Source organism: Salvelinus namaycush, chromosome 1 (assembly GCF_016432855.1).
Source record: "Salvelinus namaycush isolate Seneca chromosome 1, SaNama_1.0, whole genome shotgun sequence".
In the NCBI taxonomy this organism is placed as follows: domain Eukaryota; kingdom Metazoa; phylum Chordata; class Actinopteri; order Salmoniformes; family Salmonidae; genus Salvelinus; species Salvelinus namaycush.
Window position 1 is genome coordinate 43,451,278 of NC_052307.1, and position 12,685 is coordinate 43,463,962.

Consider the following 12,685-nt stretch of genomic DNA (forward strand, 5'->3'; position numbering starts at 1 on the left):
TGTGTTATTTCATAGTTTTGATGTCTTCACTGTTAATCTACAATGTAGAAAATTGTAAAAATAAAGAAAACCCCTTAAATGAGTAGATGTCTCCAAACTTTTGACTGGTACTGTATGTATATATGCACCCATCTCAGTGAACAAATCCATTACAGAGGCCTAGACTAAAAGCCAATTTATTATTGATTCTAAAATGTGGTCAGAGGCTCCATGTGGAGGGTCTGACGCAATTGCTGAGCATCCAGAGGCATACAGAGGCCAAATCGAGCTCTGTACCACATCGCCATGCACCTCCCAAATGTTGTAACAATGCGGAGGGCTCTGTATAGCTCTGCATTGCCATGATTAGTTGACGGTAGGTGGGGGTGGTACATCCTGTATAAACTCACTTCCTTGACAACAGCTCTGCGCTGCTCCGGGAAGCGCAAGAAGTATGAATGCCCTGCCTTCTGCTGGGGCCGTACACCGTAAATGCTGCATGGCCAATGCAGAAGTCAGATTGACCATCCGCCCAGATTCACAATGCAGTTCTCTCTCCAGAATGCGCATTCTCCCGCCAAATTTGTGCACATTCATTGTTTCATAACTTCATTGTGTGTATTGTTTTTGTTTTTTAATTGTTAGTGTATATCAATTCCCCATTACATATATCACCAGTAGTACATTTACCATTAATTCCTATAATTTCTAATCTACAATGTTTGTTACTTTGGTTATGGTAATTTATTTTAATGCATTCAAAATTATTATTCCAGTCTTTCTGTTCTCATTGTCAGAGTGGACACATTGTTTGCAGAGCGCACAACCTATGCTACATTTGTGAGAAACAAGTTTTGGTTTATTTAATTCCATTTAAGAGTTCTGTCAATTTAGTAATTGTCTTTTGTTTGGAGCACCCCTGTCAATGTTGAGTAAGGATGCGCACACATAGTAGTAGGCCTATAGGCTACCTGGCCTACATGCAAATGTAGGCATATAAATGTGCCCATTTGGGGATTTGATAGTATTTCTGGTTGGCTTAAAGCACCACCACTAATGACCTGTGGAGCATCTCAAAGTAATGTTTTCTTTACCTCAAACATTTACATCCATTGAGAATTCCAATAGTTCAATGTACTGCATTTGAAAAATCCTTTCGATAACCACTCAGCGTGAAAGGGGAAAATGTTATGCTCTGATCCAGTGGAAACGTCATAAAATAGGCTTCTTATCAGTGCTTGACTTGGAGTGAAATAGGTTCTGGTACTCATTTTGGGTGCTGGTACTGTTTATATTTAGGTGCAGCTCACTGGCTCAGTAAACTCTGAGGGCCCAGAATATTTTATGCAATGTTGCTGGTTTCGGGCCAGACCCAAGTTAAAACCTTTACTTCATACCCATCCCGGATCCGGGAGCATCCTCATCAAAAAAGCTGACTAGCATAGCCTAGCCTAACGCGACAGGGATATCATATAATATAATTTCATGAAATCACAACTCCAATACAGCAAATGAAAGATAAACATCTTGTGAATCCAGCCATCATTTCCGATTTTTAAAATGTTTTACAGCGAAAACACAATATGTATTTATATTAGCTCACTACAGTAGCCAAACACACAACGCAATTTACTCCCCGCAAAAATAGCTTGCACAAAACCGACAAAATAGAGATAAAACTAATCACTAACCTTGAACAAATTCATCAGATGACAGTCTTATAACATCATGTTATACAATACAATTATGTTTTGTTCGAAAATGTGCATATTTATAGCTACAAATCCTGATTATACATTGTGAATACGTAGCATCGATTCACCAGAATCTCCAGAGATATTTTGGACACCTAATCTGACCAAAGAACTCATCATAAACTTTACATAAAAATACTTGTTGTGTGGCAAATGAAAGATACACTGGTTCTTAATTTCTAATAACAGTTTCATTTCTCAAAATCATTGTCATGTGGTTAATCAAAATTTTATCCAAATCTAAATGAAAATTATACAAACCTAAAAAGCAACTTCTATTGCCATTGCCAACAATACAAAACTAGCCTACATAAAGCAAACAAATAAAAACCTTGCAGCCTGCAGGTAGAAAATATCCTGATAAAAATAAATATCCTATAAATCACATTGGCCTGTTTGCAACTAACTTGAAACATTGTATAAACTATTAACTTCTTATGGCTGAAGGGGCAGTATTGAGTAGCTTGGATGAAAGGTGCCCATTGTAAACGGCCAGCTCCTCAGTCTCAGTTGCTAATATATGCATATTATTATTAGTATTGGATAGAAAACACTCTAAAGTTTCTAAAACTGTTTGAATTAAGTCTGTGAGATTAAGTAGAACTGTTTCACGAAAATGTGCATATAAAAACCATAACTGGCATGCGGATTGGTAGAAATGGTAAGATAAATTGGCATTCCACATGAGAAAGGTTGCCGACTCCTTGTGTAGCCTATTAATGGCAACTTCAGGAGAGTAATGGCAGAATCTGCAAAAGCCAGCAGGAGCGGGAGAAGAAAGTTGTGTCAGGTAAAGTTTTCTTTCTTTTGGTTATCTATGTCTCTGGCGCCCTCTTGAGGCATCAAACTGTAAGATTAAAGCATTAGACAAGCTCAATGTATATAGTTGATTTTATTAAAACACATAGGGTGTGTCTATATATGGAAAAATACACGTTTAAAAGTTTTGTGCAATTGATTGGTCGAAAGAAGAGAGGACTTTCAGCAGACTAAGATTTTTTTTGGTCGCGGACAGCCCTAATCTGCACATCTAAAATCCTACTATATAGATGGGAAATTTCTGTTGGGGTGGAGGAATTTTCTGGAATGCTCAACTAGATGATCAAGACAGTCTAGGGTACTGTTTTCCCGAATAGGTGACGTATATAGGATTGTACTTCTGATTCTAATTCTCAAGAGGAAAGTTAAAACCCTTAGCTATGAGGTCACTGACCAACAGTGATAAGGGGATCGCCTGAAAGGGACTGACACACAGGGATGTAACATAAGGATTTTGGGCACTGGCCAGCAGACCACGATTTCTACATTCAGGTCCTAAATCTGTGGCATGTGCTGTTTGTAAAGGCACAATTTCACTGCTGTGTCAGGCTAGTTTGGCACATTGTCTACTAGCCCAGTTTAAAAAGTTCTAACCTTGGGCTATCTTAATAAGGATCCGCCCCTTTTTTCAATTTTCGTTTAAAATGACATACCCAAATCTAACTGCCTGTAACACAGGCCCTGAAGCAAGGATATGCATATTCTTGGTTCCATTTGAAAGGAAACACTTTGAAGTTTGTGGAAATGTGAAAGAAATGTAGGATAATATAACACAATAGATCTGGTAAAAGATAATACAAAGAAAAAACCAACCGTTCTTTTGTAATTTTTTTTGCACCATCATCTTTGAAATGCAAGAGAAAGGCCGTAATGTATTATTCCAGCCCAGCTGTAATTTAGATTTCGGCCACTAGATGGCAACAGTGTATGTGCACAGTTTTAGACTGATCCAATGAACCATTGCATTTGTGTTCAAAATGTTGTGTCAAGACTACCCAAATTAGGCTAAGTTGTTTATTAATAACTTTTCATGTTCAAAACTGTGCACTCTCCTCAAACAATAGCATGGTATTCTTTCACTCTAATAGCTACTGTAAATTGGACAGTGCAGTTAGATTAACACGAATTTAAGCTTTCTGCCAATATCAGATATGTCTACGTCCTTGGAAATGTTATTGTTACTTACAACCTCATGCTAATCGCATTAGCCTACGTTTGCTCAACAGTCCTGTGGAAAGGACACCAATCCCTAAGAAGTTTTAATTTACATCCCTGCTGACATGTATAACTGACTTCAAAGGTTACTTGATTAGTCATGTACAACAGATGCATTTGTGGAATAAAACTGTTTATGTGTTTTGTATGGGGAAAACACAAGTCCTTTGTGAGCTAGCTAGCTAGCCAACATATAAAACAAAAGATAAAACAGTATATCATATAACATTATTACACTACTACATATCTACAATACAAAATGTTTGATACCACCATAAAACAATATCACAATGCATGCGTATGCGCATGTGTCTGTACCTTTGTGTGTGTCTCTTCACAGTCCCCGTTGTTCCATAAGGTGTATTTCTTCCTGCTTTTTAATTCTGATTCTACTGCTTGCATCAGTTACCTGATGTGGAATAGAGTTCTGGCAGTGCTCCTCCTTGCACAAAGGCGGAGGTAGCGGTCCTGCTGCTGGGTTGTTGCCCTCCTACGGCCTCCTCCACGTCTCCTGATGTACTGGCCTGTCTCCTGGTAGCGCCTCCATGCTCTGGACACTACGCTGACAGACACAGCAAACCTTCTTGCCACAGCTCGCCTTGATGTGCCATCCTGGATGAGCTGCACTACCTGAGCCACTTGTGTGGGTTGTAGACTCCGTCTCATGCTACCACTAGAGTGAAAGCACCGCCAGCATTCAAAAGTGACCAAAACATCAGCCAGGAAGCATAGGAACTGAGAAGTGGTCTGTGGTCACCACCTGCAGAATCACTCCTTTATTGGGGGTGTCTTGCTAATTGCCTATAATTTCCACCTGTTGTCTATTCCATTTGCACAACAGCATGTGAAATTTATTGTCAATCAGTGTTGCTTCCTAAGTGGACAGTTTGATTTCACAGAAGTGTGATTGACTTGGAGTTACATTATGTTGTTTAAGTGTTCCCTTTATTTTTTTGAGCAGTGTATTATAGTCTCTAAAAGGAAAAATATTACCACCGTCTCTTGCTCATGTCATTTTCCATATAGAGTATTTTCCAGTAAACAACAATTAGTTTACCTTCATTAGCATACTTTGTTCCAATATTTCTGTCATTCAGTGATATGTATTCTTTCAAAATTAATGGAAGAGGCAAGTGGAAGGGTAAAAGACAGCATTGGGGACTGGGGACAGGCACCTTGGTTGCATGGGGACTGTCATTGTGCTGTATTCCTCTGAGCATGCCACCCACAACGCACACAGGGACTCGGCACTCCTGAGCGCCTCCCTGATTTGGCTCGATGTCTGGAATTCATTCAGCTCAATTTGAATTGCAGTCTCATCCAGCGAGGAAATCGTTTTCTTAGCAAGGGAGAATAATTCTCCACCTGGGCGGACTGTGAGAGGATCGCGTACAAACGCAATGATATCCTTGGGCATGCTGTAGTCTTCAAATCTGGTGGATAAGTTGTCTCTCAGCTGTTTGATGAAATCTTCCATCACCTCTGTGACAATGCTGCCTGTCGTTTCTTCAGTGTGCTGAAGTGCAGTAGTCTTCCAGATGACAAGTCCAAATCGAACAACTCAAGCTTCCTAGTAAAGGCCTCAAAATTCTCCACCTTGTCCACTACTGTTTCCCTCTTCCATGTAACTGCAGATTTAACCCATTTAAGTTACAGAATATGTCCACAGAGAAAGCTGTGTGCAGCATGCAGTTAACAAATCAATCTTTCTGCGTCGGGCCTCTACATGGGGCGGAAAGGCCACTGAAAGTTCTATGCTTAGATTCAAAATTACATCTGAGATTTAATTATTTGCAAACAGTGATATTTTAATTGCAAATAAGACACACTGGTATGGCATAGGAAAAAGATGGAGAGATGAACGCATATGTCTCTGTACATTCTTCTCTGAAACTTTGATTTTCATTATCCACCTTTCTTCGTGATACTTTTTGAGAGCGACATTTTGTCTTGCTATCAAGCAAATTGATCTGAACAAATGTTTACGTTAAAGAAAGTCGTGTAGCCTACAGTAGGTTACGTAGACCTGTTTTCCCCACCAATCAACACACAGAGAAATAGACAAAAATAGTAATTGAATAGAGGCATAGTGATTTTATGAGCGTAATCAGATTATTATCTTATTGTCACTGAATGTATTATGTATTAATCATATGTGTTAAACATGTTACATTTGTAGTATAGGCCAATTAATTGTGCTAATATTATCTACTTGTTATGTTCTGGCCCTCCATCATCCAATTGTTATAGTAGGATTTGAAGCAATAGCCTATCCAGGTGTGGTCAACTATTTCAGCACCATTTCGCGCTGCTCTGAGACAAGCTCTGCTCTGAGACTGGTCTTAATAAATCAATGAGATTTTTATTTTCACTGAATCTCCGTTTGTGTATTGGGTAGCCTACAATCAGGGTCTGTAAACAGTCACATTGTACAGCGCCATATTTTCCAAACAGAAACACTGAAGGTTTCGTTTTTTTGTTTTTCTTAGAATATAAACACCATAATATTAATCTAATTAATTAAGCTACATTTAAAATCAATACCATTTTTGTTCTTACAAAAAAATAAAATCTCTAGTACAGCCAATATTGCAAAAAGTAAAACGCTTCTCAAAGATGCCCTCTAGTGGTCAAACTAGCACTAACTAGCATTAATGGCAACAATGGCTGACACTTAAATAACGTGCCACAGAATTCTGCGGCAGCCCACAAGGAGTGCTGCAGTATGATGCAACTTTTACAGGAAGAACCACTGTACTGTTGTATCAATATGTTTTGACCATGACAGTTTACAATACAGGGTTACTCCAAGCAGTTTAGTCACATCAACTTGCTCAATTTCCACATTATTCATTACGAAATGTAGTTGAGGTTAAGAGTTTAGTGAATGATTTGTCCCAAATACAATGCTTTTAGTTTTGGAAATATTTAAGGACTGACTTATTCCTTGCTACCTATTCCGAAACTAATTGCAGCTCTTTGTTAAGTGTTGCAGTCATTTCAGTTGCTGTGGTAGTTGACGTGTATAGTTTTGAGTAGACGTGTATAGTTTTGAGTATAGTTTTATCTTTACTCAAAGCCAGTGGCATGTCATTAGTAAAGATTGAAAAAAGTAAGGGGACTAAACAGCTATCCTGAGGAATTCCTGATTCTACCTAGATTATGTTTGAGAGAATTCCCTTAGAGAACACCCTCTGTGTTCTGTTAGAAAGGTAACTCTTTATCCACAATATAGCAGGGGTATAAAGCCATAACACAAAGCCATAACACATTTTTTCCAGCATTAGACTATGATCAATAATGTCAAAAGTTGTACTGAAGCCTACAAGACAGCCCCCACAATAATTGTATCATCAATTTCTCTCAGCCAATCATCAGTAATTTGTGTAAGTGCTGTGCTTGTTGAGTGTCCTTCCCTTTAATCGTGCCGAAAGTCTGTTGTCAATTTCTTTACTGTGAAGTAACATTGTATCTGGTCAAACACATTTTTTTCCAGAAGTTTACTAAGGGTTGGTAAAAGGCTGATTGGTTGGCTATTTGAAAGAGTAAAGAGGGCTTTACTTGGGTAGGGGAATGACTTTTGCTTCCCTCCAGGCCTCAGGGCACACACTTTCTAGTAGGCTTACATTAAAGATGTGGCAAATAGGAGTGACAATATTCTCCACTATTATCCTCAGTAATTTTCCATCCAGATTGTCAGACCTTGGGGGCTTGTCATTGTTGATAGAAAACAATCATTTTTTCACCTCTTTTTTCTTGTCTTTCAGGATTTGGTCAGATATACTGTGATGTGTCGTGTCAGCGTTTGTTACTGGCATGTCATACCAGTAATGGCATGCCATTACTGGCATGTTTGCTAATCTTGCCAATGAAAAAATCATAAAAGTAGTTGACAATATCAGTGGGTTTTGTGATGAACGAGCCATCTTATTCAATGAATGATGGAGCCGAGTTAGCCTTTTTTCCCAAAATGTCAATTAATGTAGGTAACTAGCCAACCAAGGTGCCTAACTAGCTCCCCCACCAGGCAATTTTTATCTAGCTAGTTAACATTAGCTCACCATTCATGTAGTGAGACTTTTCTAAGTGGTGGCATGCTAGCTAACCAACTATGCTTGCCATGGTGCCGATTTAACGTTAGTTAGCAAGTCTGACTACACAAAAGGTGAGTTAATATTAACTAGCTAGATAAATATCCCTTTCCTGGTGGGCTAACGATAGCTAGCCTGCCAGCACGTGAAAAAGTATGTCTACACAAACCGTGAGCTAACGTTAACTGGCTGGCTAGCTCACTAAAGACTTGTCAATTAAAGGTCATTAAACAGTCATTAAGCTAGCCTATGCTGGTTTTCTTTTTACTTGTAAGGAAGGTAACATGCGTTGTACACGTAACTACAGCCAGTGGCTATCTAGTTAATTTGTATAAGCACCTAGCTAACCACATATCTTTGACTTACTAAAATTGCTTGTTAGTAGCTAGCAAACAGGGCTTAACTTATCACACGTCTCCAGCGATGCCTCTCGCTTACAGAGGTCGTAAATCTATAAAATGCACGTGTGCTTATTGGAGTAGTGGTTACAATCCAGTACATAGCACAGAACAATCCTTACTTTTAGCCTAAAGTTAACTAGTTCGCTACAAAAGGCCTATTTAAAAAATGTAAGTAACAAAACAATTCTAAGGTTGCTGGGTAGGTAATTTGAAAAATGCGAAACAAGAATACACACAGAAATACACCATATCAATTATTTACACAATAAACTGAAAAGGCTATAATATCTACTTGCTAGGTTACTTGCTACTTGTCGATGAGCTTGCATTGAGAAATGTGTCTTGCGGGATAATGTCAAAGCTTGCGACAAGATGTGTAGTTCTGTATGATAGTCACATTAGCGGCTAATTAGTATTTCATTTTGGGGGGGGTATTTACAGGAGAATATATTGATAAAAGTTACCTTATCCGAGAGAGATTTACGCGGTTATCAAAACATCACGCCAGGGTAAGCCTACACGAAACACTCCCTTACGCAAAAATGAATTGTGTAAAAACTATTGGAAACATTTCAGGGTTTTACTGCTAGGTTTTATGGGTATTATGACTCATACTGTGGAACTCAATGAAGAAGAAGAAAAATGTACTACTTTAAAATGGAGACAGCCTCAATTCCCATGATGTCACAGATGCTATAGTTGCTAGTTACACATACAAAGATGAGTCCTTGGTCTATCTCTATAGCCTGTTGATCACACACGTATCTGCCCTCTCATTGGCTTAGAATGGTCCCACCTGATCTCGCATCCTCCCACCTGCCTTCCATATTTGAGGATATGTTTTGCCATTAGAGCGGTCACTTAACTATCTTATCAATGTAATAGACAATCTTTGCTTTCCCTACCAGAAAACATGTGTTACCGCAAGGTGTTGTGTATTTACGCATCCTAATTCAGGAAGGAAATAATGTTTTTTTGTTATTTTCTATTTAAATGTTCTTGTTTTTATTTATTATTATTTATTAATTATTTTTTATTAACAACAAATCAATACAAAAAGTACATGGGGGAACACAAGTATATATAAAGAGTATTACAAAGGACAATTGGGCGAGGGGGTACAGTATCACATATACACATGTTTAGCTGATATTATTGCAGGTGTAGTGAAATGCTTGTGTTTCTAGCTCCAATTGTGCAGTAATATCTAACAATTCACAACAATACACACAACTTAAAAGTAAAAGAATGGAATTAAGGAATATATAAATATTAGGATGAGCAATGTCGGAGAGGCATTGACTAAAATACAGTATAATAGAATACAGTATATACTACATGAGATGAGCAAAGCAAAAATATGTTAACATTATTATCGGTCCCAGCTTTGATGCACCTGTACTGACCTCGCCTTCTGGATGATAGTTGGGTGAACAGGCAGTGGCTTGGGTGGTTGTTGTCCTTGATGATCTTTTTGGTCTTCATGTGACATTGGTGTCCTGGAGGGCAGGTAGTTTGCCTCCCGGTGATACGTTGGGCAGACCACACCACCCTCTGGAGAGCCCTGCGGTTGAGGGCGGAGCAGTTGCCTACCAGGAGATGATACAGTCAACAGAATGCTCTCAATTGTGCATCTGTAACAGTTTGTGAGGGTTTTAGGTGCCAAGACAAATTTCTTCAGTCTCCAGAGGTTGAAGAGTTGCTGTTGAGCATTCTTCACCACACTGTCTGTGTGGGTGGACCATTTTAGATTGTCAGTGATGTGTACGCCGAGGAACTTTAAGCTTTTCACCTGCTCCACTGCGGTCCCGTCAATGTGGATAGGGGCGTGCGCCCTCTGCTGTTTCCTGAAGTCCACGATCAGCTCCGTTGTTTTGTCGACATTGAGTGAGAGGTTATTTTCCGGTCACCATACTCCTAGGGCCCTTTCCTCCTCTCTGTAGGCTGTCTCGTCAATGTTGGTAATCAGGCCTACTACTGTTGTGTCGTCTGCAAACTTGATGATTGAGTTGGAGGTCATGGCCACGCAGTCATGGGTAAACAGGGAGTACAGGAGGGGGTTGAGCACTTACCCTGGTGGGGCCCCTTTCTTGAGGATCAGCGGAGTGGAGGTGTTGTTTCCTACCTTCACCCCCTGGGGACAGCCCGTCAGGAAGTCCAGGACACAGTAGCACAGGGTCCCGAGCTTAATGATGTGCTTGGAGGGTACTATGGTGTTGAAGGCTGAGCTATGGTCAATGAACAGCATTCTTACATAGGTATTCCTCTTGTCCAGATGGGATGGGGCAATGTGCAGTCTGATGGTGATTGCATCGTCTGTGAATCTATTGGGGCGGTAAGCAAACTGAAGTGGGTCTAGGGTGTCAGGTAAGGTAAAGGTGATATGATCCTTATTAACTAGCCTTTCAAAGCACGTCATGATGACAGAAGTGAGTGCTACAGGGCGATAGTAATTTAGTTCAGTTACCTTTGCTTTCTTGGGTACAGGAACAGTGGTGGACATCTTGAAGCAAGTGGGGACAGCAGACTGGGATAGAGAGAGATTGAATATGTCCGTAAATACTCCAGCCAGGTGGTCTGCACATGCTCTGAGGACGTGGCTAGGGATGCCGTCTGGGCCGGCAGCCTTGCGAGGGTTAACACGCTTAAATGTCTTTCTCACGTCGGCCATGGAGAAGGAGAGCCCACAGTCCTTGGTAGGTTGGTCGGTGGCACTGTGTTATCTTCAAAGCGGGCAAAGAAGGTGTTTAGCTTGTCCGGAAGCAAGACGTCTGTGTCCGCAACGTGGCTGGTTTTCCCTTTGTAGTCCGTGATTGTCTGTAGACCCTGCAACATAGGTCTCGTGTCTGAGCCGTTGAATTGCGACTCCAGTTTGTCTCTATACTGACGTTTTGCCTGTCTTACTTGGCCATATTCCCAGTCACCTTGCCATGGTTAAATGCGGTGGTTCGCGCTTTCAGTTTTGCACGAATGCTGCCATGGTTTCTGGTTAGAGTAGGTTTTAAGAGTCAGTGGGTACAACATCTCCTATACACTTCCTGATAAACTCAGTCACCGTATCTGTGTATTCGTTGATGTTATTCTCAGAGGCTACCCAGAACATATCCCAGTCCTCGTGATCAAAACAATCTTGAAATGTGGATTCCAATTGGTCAGACCAAGATCGAATAGTCCTTAGCATGGATACTTCCTGTTTGAGTTTCTGCCTATTGGAAGGGAGGAGCTAAATGGAGTCGTGATCAGATTTGCCGAAGGGAGGGCGGGGGAGGGCCTTGTAGGCATTTTGAAAAGCTGAGTAGCAGTGGTCTAATGTTTTCTGAGAATGAGTGCTACAGTCAATGTGTTGGTAGAACTTCGGTAGCGTTTTCCTCAAATTTGCTTTGTTAAAATCCCCAGCTACAATAAATGCGGCCTCAGGATATGTGGTTTCCAGTTCGCATAAAGTCCAGTGAAGTTCTTTGAGGGCCGTCGTGGTATCGGCTTGAGGGGGAATCTACACGGCTGTGACTATAACCGAAGATAATTTTCTTGGGATGTAATATGGTCTGCATTTTACTGTGAGGTATTCTAGGTCGGGTGAACAAAGGGACTTGAGTTTCTGTATGTTATCACAATCACACCATGCGCGATACACTGAGAACCCAGCTGGCTGTATGGACAAAGACAGTATATCCCGAGAGAGCCATATCACAAGAAAACAAAATACTGCAAAGTTGCTTAGGAGCTAGAAGCAGAGCTTCCTTATCTGTCAACACCATCTTGCTCATCTCAAGGACCTTAAGGGACATACACACATGTATAATGGGGCTCCCGAGTGGTGCAGCGGTCTATCTCAGTGCCAGGTGTCACTACAGTCCCTGGTTTGAATCCAGGCTGAATCACATCTGGCCGTGATTGGGAGTCCCTTAGGGCGGTGCCCAATTGGCCCAGCATCGTCTGGGTTTGGCCGGGGTAGGCCTTCATTGTAAATAAGAATTTGTTCTTAACTGACTTGCCTAGCCAAATAAAGGTTAACATTTTAACTTTTTTGTTGGTAGAGTATTTATTTTGTCTTAAAATATATTTCAATTTAAATAATTTTTATTTGGATGGTTTGACTGCTTTTGTGAGGAACTGACGCACTTTGACATTCAATTTGACAGGGAGATGAGAGAATCAAATTAAAGCCAATGAATGAATCAACTGAATCACATTTGAATTAGTTATTCAAATAAGTCATCGAGTTAAATAAGCGTATGAACTGATTGGAATTGACCAGAATGTATCAATTGGACATGCACGGTGGACAGCTACCCAGGGAGGAGATGGTTGTTTGGCCAATGAAACAGTAAACAATAACGTAATTTTTTTTACGGAAGTGGAGATCTTAAACACGGCTGCATCACAGAGTTTCTAAACCCAGAGGCGCAACATCGCAAGACTTCCG